Below are 13275 nucleotides of genomic sequence, written 5' to 3' on the forward strand. Positions count from 1 at the left end.
GTTTTGGAGGATGGAAGTCCAAACAGTATACTGTAGTCTCTTACCAGGAGCCCTGTTCCTTTTATCAATCACATCATGGAAGTAGTCCTTGTACATCTCTCAAATTAAAACTTTTGAAAGAACAGATGTCAGCTTAGGTGTGAACCATTTAGAACTTTCTAATACTGGTAATGTGAATGTAAAATGATGAAACCATTTTGGAAAACAATATAGAAATTTCTTGTTTTACTGTTAAGAACCAACTGTTCTGTTCTTCAGTTTTTACTTAAGAGGAATGAAAACACATGTTCCCAATAGATCTGTCCATCCAAGTTGACTATCCCTTATCTGAAATGCTTGGGACCAAAAGTGTTTCAGATTTTGGTTTGAAATCCACTTGATCAGCAAAGAGCATAGCTACTCCTGCTTTTTTTCGGGTTCCTTTCACATGGAGTATTGTTTTCCACCCTTTAACTTTCAGTCTATGAATTTCTTTTTGAATTAAGTGTGTTTCTTATATTCAGTATATTGTTGGATCTTGCTTCTTGTCCCACTCTGCCAGTCTATTTCTTTTGACTGGTGAATTAAGGCTATTAACATTGATGGTTATAACTGATACGTATTGACTTATCCTTGTCATGACTTTTTTTTTTCTTTGGATTCTCCCCATTTGCATTTAATTTCTTGTTGTGCCCAACAGATTCATTCTGCTGGGCTTTCTGGGGTTGTGATCCTCGTAGTCTTTTCCTAGGATATTGTCTAAAATTTTTGGAGTGCTGATTTGGTATTCATGAAGTTCCTCAGGTGCTCTTTGTCATGAAAGTATCTTATTTCTCCATCAATTTTGAAATACAGTTTTGCAGGGTACATCAATCTGGGTTGGAAGCTGTTTTCCTTTAAGGCTTGAAATATGTCACTGCAGACTCTTTTGCCTTGAGGGTTTGCATTGAGAAGTCTGCTCTGATTCAGTTTTAAATTCTATTTTATTGGTACATTTTAGGTATACAATATACTGACATTCATCATTAGAAATTTGCACCTTTAAATAATCTTTCTTGGTTCTTATTTTTCCCCTTTTCCCTGCCCTCCCTTCAACCCCTCCATCCTTCCCTATTTACAAAGACTTTGTTTCCATTTTTTCTTTTTCTCATATTAATTCCATTTCCTTCTTTCCTTTTCCCTGCTCCCTCCCACTTCTCCTTCCCATTTCTCCCTTTTCTTCCTATTTTACATTATCTATTATACCTTTTAGTCCTCATTTACACTTTCAGTTTCTCCCACTAGAGAAACTATTCAGTATTTCACATCTGTGTCCTATTCATTTTACTTAAGAGTATCACTTCAATATGCATCCATTTAGCTATAAATGTCTCTAATTTCTCATTTTTTATGGCTGAGTAGTACTCGTTTTATAAAAAAACCACATTTTCTTTATCCAGTCCCCAGTTGATGGGCATTTGGGCTATTTCCAAGTTTTATGTATTACAGCTGTGCTGCTATGAAAATGGGTGCACATATATCACTGTGGTATGATTCTTTTAACTCTTTGGGGAAGATACCCAGCAGAGGAATAGCTGGAGCAAAGGGGAGATCCAGTCCTAGTTCTTTGAGGTATCTCCATACTGAGTTCCACAGTGGTTGCACCAGTCTACACTCCCATCAGCAGTGGAGCAGGGTTCCTCCTTTACCACAGCCCCACCAGCATTTGTTATTGGTTGATTTCATGACAGCAGCCATTCTTTCCAGAGTGAGGTGGAATCTCAGCGTTGTTTTCATTTGCATCTCTCGAGTGACAAGTGATGTTGAACATTTTTTCATGTATTTGTTTGCTATTTCTATTTCCTTGTCTGAGAAATGTCTGTTCATTTCAGATGCCCATTTTCAGATTGGGTTTTTAAATTTGGGAGGTCTGATCTTTTTAAGCTCTTTATAGATTTGAGACAGTAGACCTTTGTCTGAGGAATAGCAGGTGAAAATATTTTCCTACATTGTAGGTTGTCTCTTCACCCTGGTTTCCATTGCTATGCAGAAGCTTTTTAATATGAAGAGATCCCACTTGTTGATTGTTTGTGCTAGTTCATGGGAAGCTGAAGTTTTGTTCATAAAATTTTTTCCTACACCAGTGTCTTCAAGAGTTCTACCTAACTTCTGTTCCATCTGGTTCAACATTTCTATTTTAATATTTAGATCTTTAATCCATTTCAATTTTAGTTGAGTGCATGGTGAGAGATATAGGTCTAGTTTTAATCTTTGGCAAGTTGAAACCCAAGTTTTCCAGCACTGTTTATTAAAGAGGCTCACTTTCCTCCAGTGTTTGGCTCCTTTGTTGAAGATGAGATGGCTGAGTGTGTCTGGAGTTCTTTCTGCATCTTTTAATCTGTTCCACTGGTCCTCAGGTCTGCTTCTTTGCCAGTCTGTTTCTTTGCTGTTTTTATCACAGTAGCTTTGTTGTATAGTTTCAAGTTGGGGGGGTTGTGATACCCCCCTTCCATGTCTCTGTTGCCTAGAATTGCTTTTGCTATTCTGGGTCTCTTCTTGTTCCAAATGAATTTTTGGATTGTTTTTCTCAAGGTCCATGAAGTATGCTGCTGGGATTTCAATTGGGATTGCACTGAATCTATATAGCAGTTTTGGAAGTATGGCCATTTTCACTATATTAATCCTTCCTACCCAGGAGCAGGGAATGTCTTTCCATTTTCTGATATCTTTGATCTCTCTTTTCAGAGTGCTATAGTTTTCAGAGAAGAGGTCTTTGATTTCTTTTGTTAGGTTGATTCCTAGGTATTTCAGTTTTTTGGATGCTATTGTGAAAGTAATTGTTTGCCCTATGTCTCTCTCAGTGAGTCTGTTGTTCGTGTAGTGGAAAGCTATTGATTTTGTGTGTTGACCTTGTATCTAGCTAGTCTACTGAATTTGGTTATTAAGTCTAGAAGACATTTGGTGGAGTTCTTGGGGTTTTCTATATAGAGTATCATGTCCTGTGCAAATAATGACAATTTGACTTCTTCATTTCCTCTCTTTATTCCTTTTATTTCTTTCTCTTTTCTAATTGCCATGGATAATGTTTCCAAAACTATATTGAACAGAAGTGATGGTAGTGAACATCCTTGTCTTGATCCTGCTTTTATGTGAAAGATTTCAGTTTTTGACCATTTACTATGATATTGGCTGTTGGTTTTTCATAGGTGACTTTTATCAGATTGAGGTAGAGACCATCTATTCCAATTTTTTGTAGGGTTTTAATCATAAATACATGTTGAATTTTGTCAAATGCTTTTTCTACATCAATTGATATGATTATGTGGTTTTTGTCCTTGGCTCTATTGATATAGTGTATTACATTGATTGATTTGCATATGTTGAACCATTCCTGCATCCCTGGGATGAATCCCACTTGGTCAGGGTGTATGATTTTCTTGATGATCTTCTGCATTCTATTTGCCAGTATCTTATTAAGGATTTTTGCATCTATGTTCATTAATGAGATTGGCCTATAATTCTCTTTTTTGGTTGGGTCTTTCTCTTTTTTGGGGATCACGGTGATACTTGCTTCCAGGATTAAATTTGGAAGTATTGCTTCCCTTTCAATTTCATTGAAGAGTTTAAGCAGTAGTGGCAGTAGTTCCTCTCTAAATGTCTTGTAAAAGTCAGCATTGAAGCCACCAGGACCCGGGCTTTTCTTACTTGCTACTAATTACATGTTTTTAATTACATGTTCAATTTAAGTGATTGATATTGGTTTGTTTAGAAGTTTTAGGTCTTCTTCATTCAACGTTGGTAATTCATATGTGCAGGAATCTGTCCATTTCTTCTGTGTTTTCATGTTTTTGGCATACAGGTTCTGGAAGTAGGTATTGGTCATCCTCTGGATTTCTGCTGGATCTGTTGTAAGTTCACCCTTTGCATTCCTAATTGCATGGATTTGGGCCTTTTCTTTCCTTTTTCTGATAAGATTGGCTAAGAGTTTGTCAATTTTGTTTATTCTTTCGAAGGACCAACTCTTGGCTTCATTGACTTTTTATATCATTTTCTTAGTCTCCATTGCATGGGTTTCTGCCCTGATCTTTATAATTTCCTCCCTTGTATGAGCATTGGGTTTGTCCTACTCTTCTTTTTTTTTTTTAATTTTTTATTAGTATATGTTTGTGACATACATAGTGATTACATTCAACTTGGGGGATTGAGAGATATAGACACATTGCATCTTTTTTTTTTTTTTTTAACTGCATCTACTTCTTTTTTTTCCCCCCATTAAGTTTATTGGTACATTTTTGGTAAAAATACAGTTACATTCATCATTAGGATCTTGTACCATTACATGAGTATCTTGGTTCTTATTTTTTTCCCCTTTCCCTTGCCCTCCCTTCACCCCCTCCACCCTTCCCTGTTTGCAAAGACCTTGTTTCCATTTTTTCCTCTTCTCATATTTTTCCCTTTCTCTTTATTCCCTTCCCCTCCCCCTCCCAATTCCCCTGCTCTTTTAGACCTTTTCTTCCTGTTACACAATATCAGTTATACATTTTTTAAATTACAATATCAAGATCTAGGAGACCTTACCACAAATTTTACAGAATTTAAAAATATATAAAAAAGCATATTACAAAAATCTGTTTTGAAATAAATTTGACAACTTCTAAGAAGTCCCTTGGAAGACAAATTAATGAAACTAACTCTGGAGGAAATATAAAATTTGAATAGCACCTATTAAAGAAAGTATATTCCTAGCTTAAAAACCTACCTATATGACAACAGCAGGCTCATAAATATTTTAACTGATAAATTATATCAAACAAAGCAGAAAAAAGAAGGAACAGTTCTCCCCTCACTTTAGGAACTCAACATTGTGCTAATCCTAAAACTGGATAAAGATAATAGAAGAAAAAGTATGAACATAGATAAAAATTTGTTTAACAAACCAAACTATTAGAAGTCAGATCTGGCAGGATGTAGAAAGCGGTTTTTTTATAGGGATGGCAGTGTTGGTTCAGCATTGGAAGATCCACCCCCAAAAGTCATCATTTTAACAGAGGAAAGGAAAAAGCCATATGATCCTGTCACTAGTTGGAAAAAAAGTATTGGATTAAATTCTACAGCTGTTCATGGAAAAAGCTATCAGGAGCCTAGAAGTAGAACAGAACCTTCTCAACAGATTGAAGACATGTACTCCATACTTCCAGTGAGAACGTCTTATATAAATGGAGAAGATACAATGCTTTCTCCTTAAGGTGGGGAACAAGGGAAGATATGCTTACTCTTTATCTGTCCATTAAACTTTGAAACCTAGTCCCCACCAAAATAGTCTGGCAATAAAATGACACAACTAGGATAGGATTGGTATGGCAGAAGCAAAGTCTTTATATGTAGATGAAATGATAATCTACAGAGAAAATACTAAGAAATTCTAGGAGCCCCTAGAACTTGTATTTGAATTTAGCAGGATTAGAAAACACAAAGTATATATAAAAATTCAGGTCGGGACTGAGGATTTAGCTCAGTGGTTCCAGGGCCTGCCTCGCAAGCGCAAGGTCCTGAGTTTGATCCCTGGTACCAAAAAAAAATAAAAAATAAAAAATAAAAATAAAAATTCAGGTCTGTGTATACTTGTTATAAATGAAGAATTGGATATTGAAATTTAAAAGTTATGTAGGAGTACAAAGGAACTAGAAAAGTTAAAAACAAAAACAAAAACAAAAACAGTGTTGGAAGACATTTAGTACCTAATTTTAAGACTTCTTCTAAAGCTACAGAAATCAAGGCAGTGTTGGTGTGAGGAAAGACATATAGATCATTTGAATAAAACAGAGAATCTAGAAATAGAACCACACATATATGGTCCACTGAGTTTTGAAAGATTATTTAACATTAGCATTTTATAGAATATAAACTCAATTCAAGAGCCAAGGAAGAGATAGTGTTTTCAGCAAATGGCACTAGAACACCTGGCATTCGTATCTAAAAAATTAACCTCAACCCTTCTTTTCCATATATGAAAATAACTTGAAAGGATCTATGAACCTAAATAAGAAATCCTAAAAGTATAAAATGTTAAGAAGAAGTTATTATTCTTTTACTTTTTATTAAATTCTTTTATTGGTACATTGTAGGTATACAACACAATTATATTTCTCATTGGGAATTGTACCTTTACATAATGCATCTTGGTTCTTATTTTTTCTCCATTCCTAGCCCTCCCTTCACCTCCTCCACCCTTTCCTATTTACAAAGACTTTATTTCCATTTTTTCCATTTCTCATAATTTTTCCTTTCCCTTCTTTCCTTTCCCCTGCCCCTCCCACTACTTCTACCCCTTTGGACCTTTTCTTCCTATTTTACATTATCGATTATTCATTCTAATTATGGGTACATTTTAGGTATACAATATAATGACATTCATCATTGGAAATTTGCACCTTTACATAGTCTCTCTTGGTTCTTATTTTTGACCCTTGCCCAGCCCTCCCTTCAACCCCTCCATTCCTCCCTATTTACAAAGATTTTGGTCCTATTTTTCCATTTTCTCATATTAATTCCATTCCCTTCTTTCCTTTCCCCTAGCCCTCCCACTTCCTTCCCCTTTGCCCCTTTTCTTCCTATTTCACATGACCTATTATACATTTAGTCCTTATTTTCACTTTCAGTCTCTCACACCAGAGAAACTATTCAGTATTTATACATGTGTGTCCTATTTATTTCACTTAAGAGTATCACCTCAATGTGCATCCACTTAGCTATAAATGTCTCTAATTTCTCATGTTTTATGGCTGAGTAGTACTCCATTTTATAAAAGCCCACATTTTCTTTATCCAGTCTCCAGTTGATGGGCATTTGGTCTGTTTCCAAGTTTTAGCTATTGCAAACTGTGCTGCTATGAACATGGGTGCACATATATCACTGTGGTATGATTCTTTTAATTCTTTGGGGAAGATCCCTAGCAGTGGAATAGTGGGGTCAAATGGGACTTCCAGTCCTAGTTTTTTGAGGTATCTCCATACTGATTTCCACAGTGGTTGCACCAGTCTACACGTCCACCAGCAGTGGAGCAGCGTTCCTCTTTCCCCACAGCCCTGCCAGCATTTGTTATTGGTTGATTTCATGATAGCAGCCATTCTTTCTGGAGTGAAGTGGAATCTCAGTGTTGATTTCATTTGCATCTCTCGAATGACCAGTGATGTTGAACATTTTTTCATGTATTTATTTGCTATTTCTACTTCTTTGTCTGAGAAATGTCTGTTCATTTCAGATGCCCATTTTTGGATTGGGTCTTTAAATTTGGGAGGTCTGATCTTTTTAAATTCTTTATAGATTCGAGATAGTAGACCTTTTTCTGAGGAAGAGCAGGTGAAGATTTTTTCCCACATTGTGGGTTGTCTCTTCACACTGCTGGTGGTTTCTCTAGCTGTGCACAAGCCTTTTTATAACAAGAGATCCCACTCCCAACTGAAGTTTTGTTCAAAAATCTTTTCCTACACCAATGTCTTCAAGGGTTCTACCTAACCTGTGTTCCTACTGGTTCAGAGTTTCTATTTTAGTATTTAGATCTTTAATTCATTTTGATTTTAGTTTAGTGCATGGTGAGAGATATAGGTCTAGTTTTAATCTTTGGCAAGTTGAAGCCCAATTTTACCAGTACCATATATTAAAGTGGCTATCTACCCTCCAGTGAGGGTGTTTGGCTCCTTTATCAAAGATGAGATGGCTAAGTGTGTCTGGCGTTGTTTCTGCATCTTCTAATCTGTTGCACTGGTCCTCAAGTCTGTTTCTTTGCCAGTACCATGCTGTTTTGGTCACAGTAGCTTTGCAGTATAGTTGCAGGTTGGGGATTGTGATACCCCCTGCCATGTCTCTGTTACCTAGAATTGCTTTTGCTATTCTGGGTCTCTTCTTGTTCCAAATGAATTTTTGGATTGTTTTCTCAAGGTCTATGAAGTATGCTGCTGGGATGTCAATTGGAATTGCATTAAATCTATATAGCAGTTTTGGAAGTATGGCCATTTTCACTATATTAATCCTTCCTACCGAGGAGCAGGGGATGTCTGTCCATTTTCTGATATCGTCTTCAATCTCTCCTTTCAGAGTGCCATAGTTTTCAGAGAAGAGGTCTTTGATTTCTTTTGTTAGGCTGATTACTAGTTATTTCAGTTTTTGTGGATGCTTTTGTGGAAGGAATTATTTGTCCTATTTCTCTCTTAGTGAGTCTGTCATTTGTGTAGGGGAAAGCGATTGATTTTTGTGTGCTGACCTTGTAACCAGCTACTTGACTGAATTTGGTTATTAAGTCTAGAAGACTTTTGGGGGAATTCTTGGGGTCTTCTATATACAGTATCATGTCATCTGCAAATAATGACAATTTGACTTCTTCATTGCATATCTTTATTCCTTTTATTTCTTTCTCTTATCTAATTGCTATGGCTAATGTTTCCAGAACTATATTGAACAAGAGTGGTGATAGTGGACATCCTTGTCTTGTTCCTGATTTTAGTGTGAAGGGTTTCAGTTTTTGACCATTTAGTATGATATTGGCTTTTGGTTTTTCATAGATGCTTCTACCAATTTGAGGTAGATACAATCTATTCCAATTTTTTGTAGGGTTTTTATCATAAATGCATGTTGGATTTTGTCAAATGCTTTTTCTACATCTATGGAGATAATCATATGGTTTTTGTCCTTGGCTCTATTGATATAGTGCATTGCATTCATTGATTTGCGTATATTGGATCTTCCCTGCATCCCTGGGATGAATCCCACTTGATCAGGGTGTATGATCTTCTTGATGATTTTCTGCATTCTGTTTGCCATTATCTTATTAAGGATTTTTGCATCTATGTTCATTAGTGAGATTGGCCTATAGTTCTCTTTTTCAGTTGGGTCTTTCTCTGCTTTGGGGATCAAGGTGATGCTTACTTTCAGGAATGAATTTGGAAGTATTGCTTCCCTTTCAATTTCATTGAAGAGTTGAAACAGTAGTGGCAGTAGTTCCTCTCTAAATGTCTTATAGAATTCAGCAGTGAAACCATCAGGGCCTGGGCTTTTCTTAGTTGATAAGTTGTAAAATACGTTTTCAATTTCATTGGTTGATATTGGGTTGTTCAGAATTTTTAGGTCTTCTTCATTCAACTTTGGTAATTCATATGTAACTAGGGATCTGGCCATTTCTTCTGTGTTGTCCATCTTATTGGTGCATAGGTTCTGGAAGTAGGTATTGATGATCATCTGGATTTCTGCTGAGTCTGTTGTCATTTCACCCTTTTCATTCCTAATTGCATGGATTTGGGCCTTTTCTTTCCTTTTTCTGACAAGGTTGGCTAAGGGTTTGTCAATTTTGTTGATTCTTTTGAAGAACCATCTCCTGGCTTCATTGATTTTTTGTATCATTCTCTTAGTCTCCATTGCATTGATTTCTCCTCTGATCTTTATAATTTCCTCCCTTGTATGAGCTTTGGGGTTGTCCTGCTCTTCTTTTTCTAGAAGCTTGAGGTTCAGCATCAGGTTATTTAATTGGGTTCATTCTGCTTTCCTAATATGTGTATTCACTGTTATGAATTTCCCTTGTAAGACTGCTTTCATTGTGTCCTACAGATTCCGATATGTTGTATTGTCATTGTCATTTAATTGAAGGAACTGTCTTATTTCTTCTTTAATTTCCTCTGTGTCCCATTGGTTATTCAGAAGTGTGTTGTTCAAATTCCACGTGTTTATGAAATTTTTCGGGTTTCTTTTGCTATGCATCTCCAATTTCATCACACTATGGTCTGATAATATACAGGGGATAACTTCAGTTCCTTTGCACTTACTTAAACATGTCCTATGTGTGAGTATGTGGTCTATTTTGGAGAATGATCTATGTGCAGCTGAGAAGAATGTGTATTCTGATTTTGTTGGGTGGAAGACTCTGTAAACATCTGTTAAGTTCATTTGTTCAAGAGTTCGATTGAGTTCTAGTATTTCATTACTCATTTTTAGTCTAGTTGATCTATCTATTTGTGACAGTGGGGTGTTGAGGTCCCCCACTACAATTGTATTAGTGCATATATGACTTTTCATGTCCGTTAGTATTTGTTTTATATAGTTGGGTGCACTAGTGTTTGGTGCATAGATATTTATGATTGTCATCTCTTCCTCTTGGATTGTTCCCTTTACAAGGATGTAGTGACCTTCTTCATCTCTCTCAATCAGTGTTGGTTTGAAATCTACTTGATCTCCAAAGAGGATAGCTACTCCTGCTTTTTTTGGGGTTCCTGTCACATGGAGTATTGTTTTCCACCCTTTAACTTTCAGTCTATAAGTTTCCTTTTGAGTTAAGTGTGTTTCTTGTATGCAGCATATTGTTGGATTTTGCTTCTTGACCCAGTCTACCAGTCTATTTCTTTTGATCGGTGAATTGAGACCATTGACGTTGATGGTTATAACTGAAACATATTGACTTGTCATTGTCATGACTTTTTCTTTTTGTTGGGTTCTCCCCCTTTCCATTTAATTTCTTGTCATGCCGATGGGTTCATTCTGCTTTGCTTCCTGGGGTTGTGATCCTCAATGTCTGTTCCTAGGCTATTGTGTAAAATTCTTTGGAGTGCTGGTTTGGTATTCAGGAAGTTCCTAAGGTGCTCTTTGTCATGAAAGTATCTTATTTCTCCATCAATTTTGAAAGATAATTTTGCAGGGTACATCAATCTGGGTTGGAGGCTGTTTTCTTTTAGGGCTTGGAATATGTCACTCCAACCTCTTCTTGCCTTGATGGTTTGTGTTGAGAAGTCTGCTGTGATTCTGATGGGCTTTCCTTTCTATGTGATTTTCTTCTTTTCTCTAACTGCTTGTATAACTTTTTTCTTCTGTTGAGTTTCTGGACTCTTAACAATTATATGCCTATGTGTAGCTTTTTTTTGATCAAGGCTATTTGGAGTCCTATATGCCTCACTTATCTGTATGTCAAGCTCTTTTCCCCTGCTTGGGAAGTTTTCTGCCATTATTTCTGTGAAGAGATTTTTTATGTCATCTGCACTCTCTCCTGTTTCTTCATTGAGTCCAATCAGTCTTATGTTATTCTTCTTTGCACCACCTGGCAGCTGCTGGATTGATTTCTCATGTTCCCTTATAATTTTGAAGAAATTTTTCTTTTCCTGGTCACTAATTGCAATCTTATCTTCTATATCTGAATTTCTGTCTTCACATTGGCTCATTCTGCTGTGTAGACTTTCAATGGAGTTTTTCATCTCCTGGAAATCTATTTGCATCTGTTGTATGGATTCCATTTGTTTCTTATGTTGGGATTCCATCATGTTCCTGAGCTCCTCTCTAGATTTATTAATCATATCTTGCACTAGGGGCACAATTTCTCCTGTTATCTGAGAAATTATTTCTGATTTCATTTTTTCCAGATCCCCTTTTGTTGCCAGTTCAGTGGGTTCAGGTGGTTGAGTATCAGAGTGTTCCATCTCATTTCCCTTTGGGGTTGCTGTAGGTGATCTGGAAGTCTGGTTTTGAGACTTATTTACATGCCTTCTCATTTTGACTGGGGTGGGGCACTCTTAGCACCTGCACAGATTACCTCCTCTGAGCTGGGTGAGGTGGGACAGGGGCCGGGAGGAGCAGTAGGGATGGTGGCCCAAAAGCCCTTTCCTGTAGGCTGGGAGCAGCAGGAGGGATGGTGGCCAGGAAGCCCCTTCCTCTGTACCAGAAGGAGTGGGATGGTGGCTCAGAAGCCCCTACCTCTGGGCCGGGAGTGGGGGGAAAGATGGTGGCCCAGAAGCCCATTCCTCTGGGCCAGGAGCAGTGGGACAGAAGGTGTCCCAAAGCCCTTTCCTCTGGGCTGGGAGCAGTGGGAGGGATGGTGACTGGGAAGCCCCTTCCTCTGCACCAGGAGTAGTGGGATGGCAGTCAGAAGCCCTTACCTCTTGGCCAGAAGCAGCGGGACTCAGTACCATGGTCTGGTGGTCTGGTGTCCTCTGCGTCTTTGTAGTGTGGAACAAGGTGGCTTCCTGTCTGCAGTGGGGTGATTCGGTGTCTTCTGCATGACTCAGGACCTCCGTAGGGCATGCACAGACCTGCCTGTCTGCAGCAGGCTGATTCAGCATGTTCTGCAGGACTGGGGACCTTGGTAGGGCATGGGCAAGAAGAAATTATAAGGGAAAATATTTATGAATTCAGGGTAGGCAAGAACTACCTAGGATAAAAAAAACATGATATATAAAAGAAAAAAATTGAGAAATGAGATTCCATCAAAATTTAGAACTTTAAATGACATCATTAAAATGAAAAATAGTCCTTAAACAGACCATATTTACAATGTATATAACCTATGACCAGAATATATAGAGAACTCTTACAGCTCATTAATAGACAACCCAATTAAAATGTAGACATAAGAAGATGATAAATAGCCAGTATAGCACAAGGAATGGTGTGCAACTCTAGAATCAGAAAAATACTAATCAGTTCAATAACAAGATTGAATTATATACTCATTAGGGAGATGAAGTTAAAAGTTTTTTATTTTTTTTTTATTTTTTTGAAGTTAAAAGTTTTAAAAGCCTTGCCATGATTTTTTCTTTTTGTTGGATTCTCCCCCTTTGTGTTTAATTTGTCACACCCAATGGATTCATTCTGCTGGGTTTCCTGGGGTTGTCATCCTCATTGTCTTTTCCTAGGGTATTGGCTAAAATTTTTTGAAGTGCTGGTTTGATATTCACGAAGTTCCTGAGGCGCTCTTTATCATGAAAGTATCTCATTTCTCCATCAATTTTGAAAGATAGTTCTGCAGGATACATCAATCTGGGTTGGAGGCTGTTTTCCTTTAGGGATTGAAATACATCACTCCAAGCTCTTCTTGCCTTGAGGGTTTGCATTGAGAAGTCTGCTGTGATTCTGATGGGCTTTCCTTTGTATGTGATTTGTTTCTTTTCTCTCACTGCTTGTAGAATTTTATTCTTCTGTTGGATTTCTGGACTCCTAACTATTATATGCCTATGTGTAGATTTTTTTTTTGATTAAGGCTAGCTGGAGCCCTATATGCCTCACTTATCTGTATGTCAAGTTCTTTCCCCCTACTTGGGAAGCTTTCTGCCATCACTTCTGTGAAGAGTTTTTTTTATGTCATCTGCACTCTCTCCTCTTTCTTTATTGACTCCAATCAGTCTTATGTTATTCTTCTTTGCATCTTCTAGCAGCTGCTGGACTGATTTCTCATGTTCCCTTACAATTTTAAAGGAATTTTTCTTTTCCTGGTCACTAATTGCAATCTTATCTTCTATATGCGAAATTCTATCCTCACATTGGTTCATTCTGCTGTGCAGACTTCAGATG

This window comes from Heterocephalus glaber, unplaced genomic scaffold (genome assembly GCF_053883595.1).
Source record: "Heterocephalus glaber isolate CG9 unplaced genomic scaffold, H.glaber_assembly_v1.0 deba00000594, whole genome shotgun sequence".
Lineage (NCBI taxonomy): Eukaryota > Metazoa > Chordata > Mammalia > Rodentia > Bathyergidae > Heterocephalus > Heterocephalus glaber.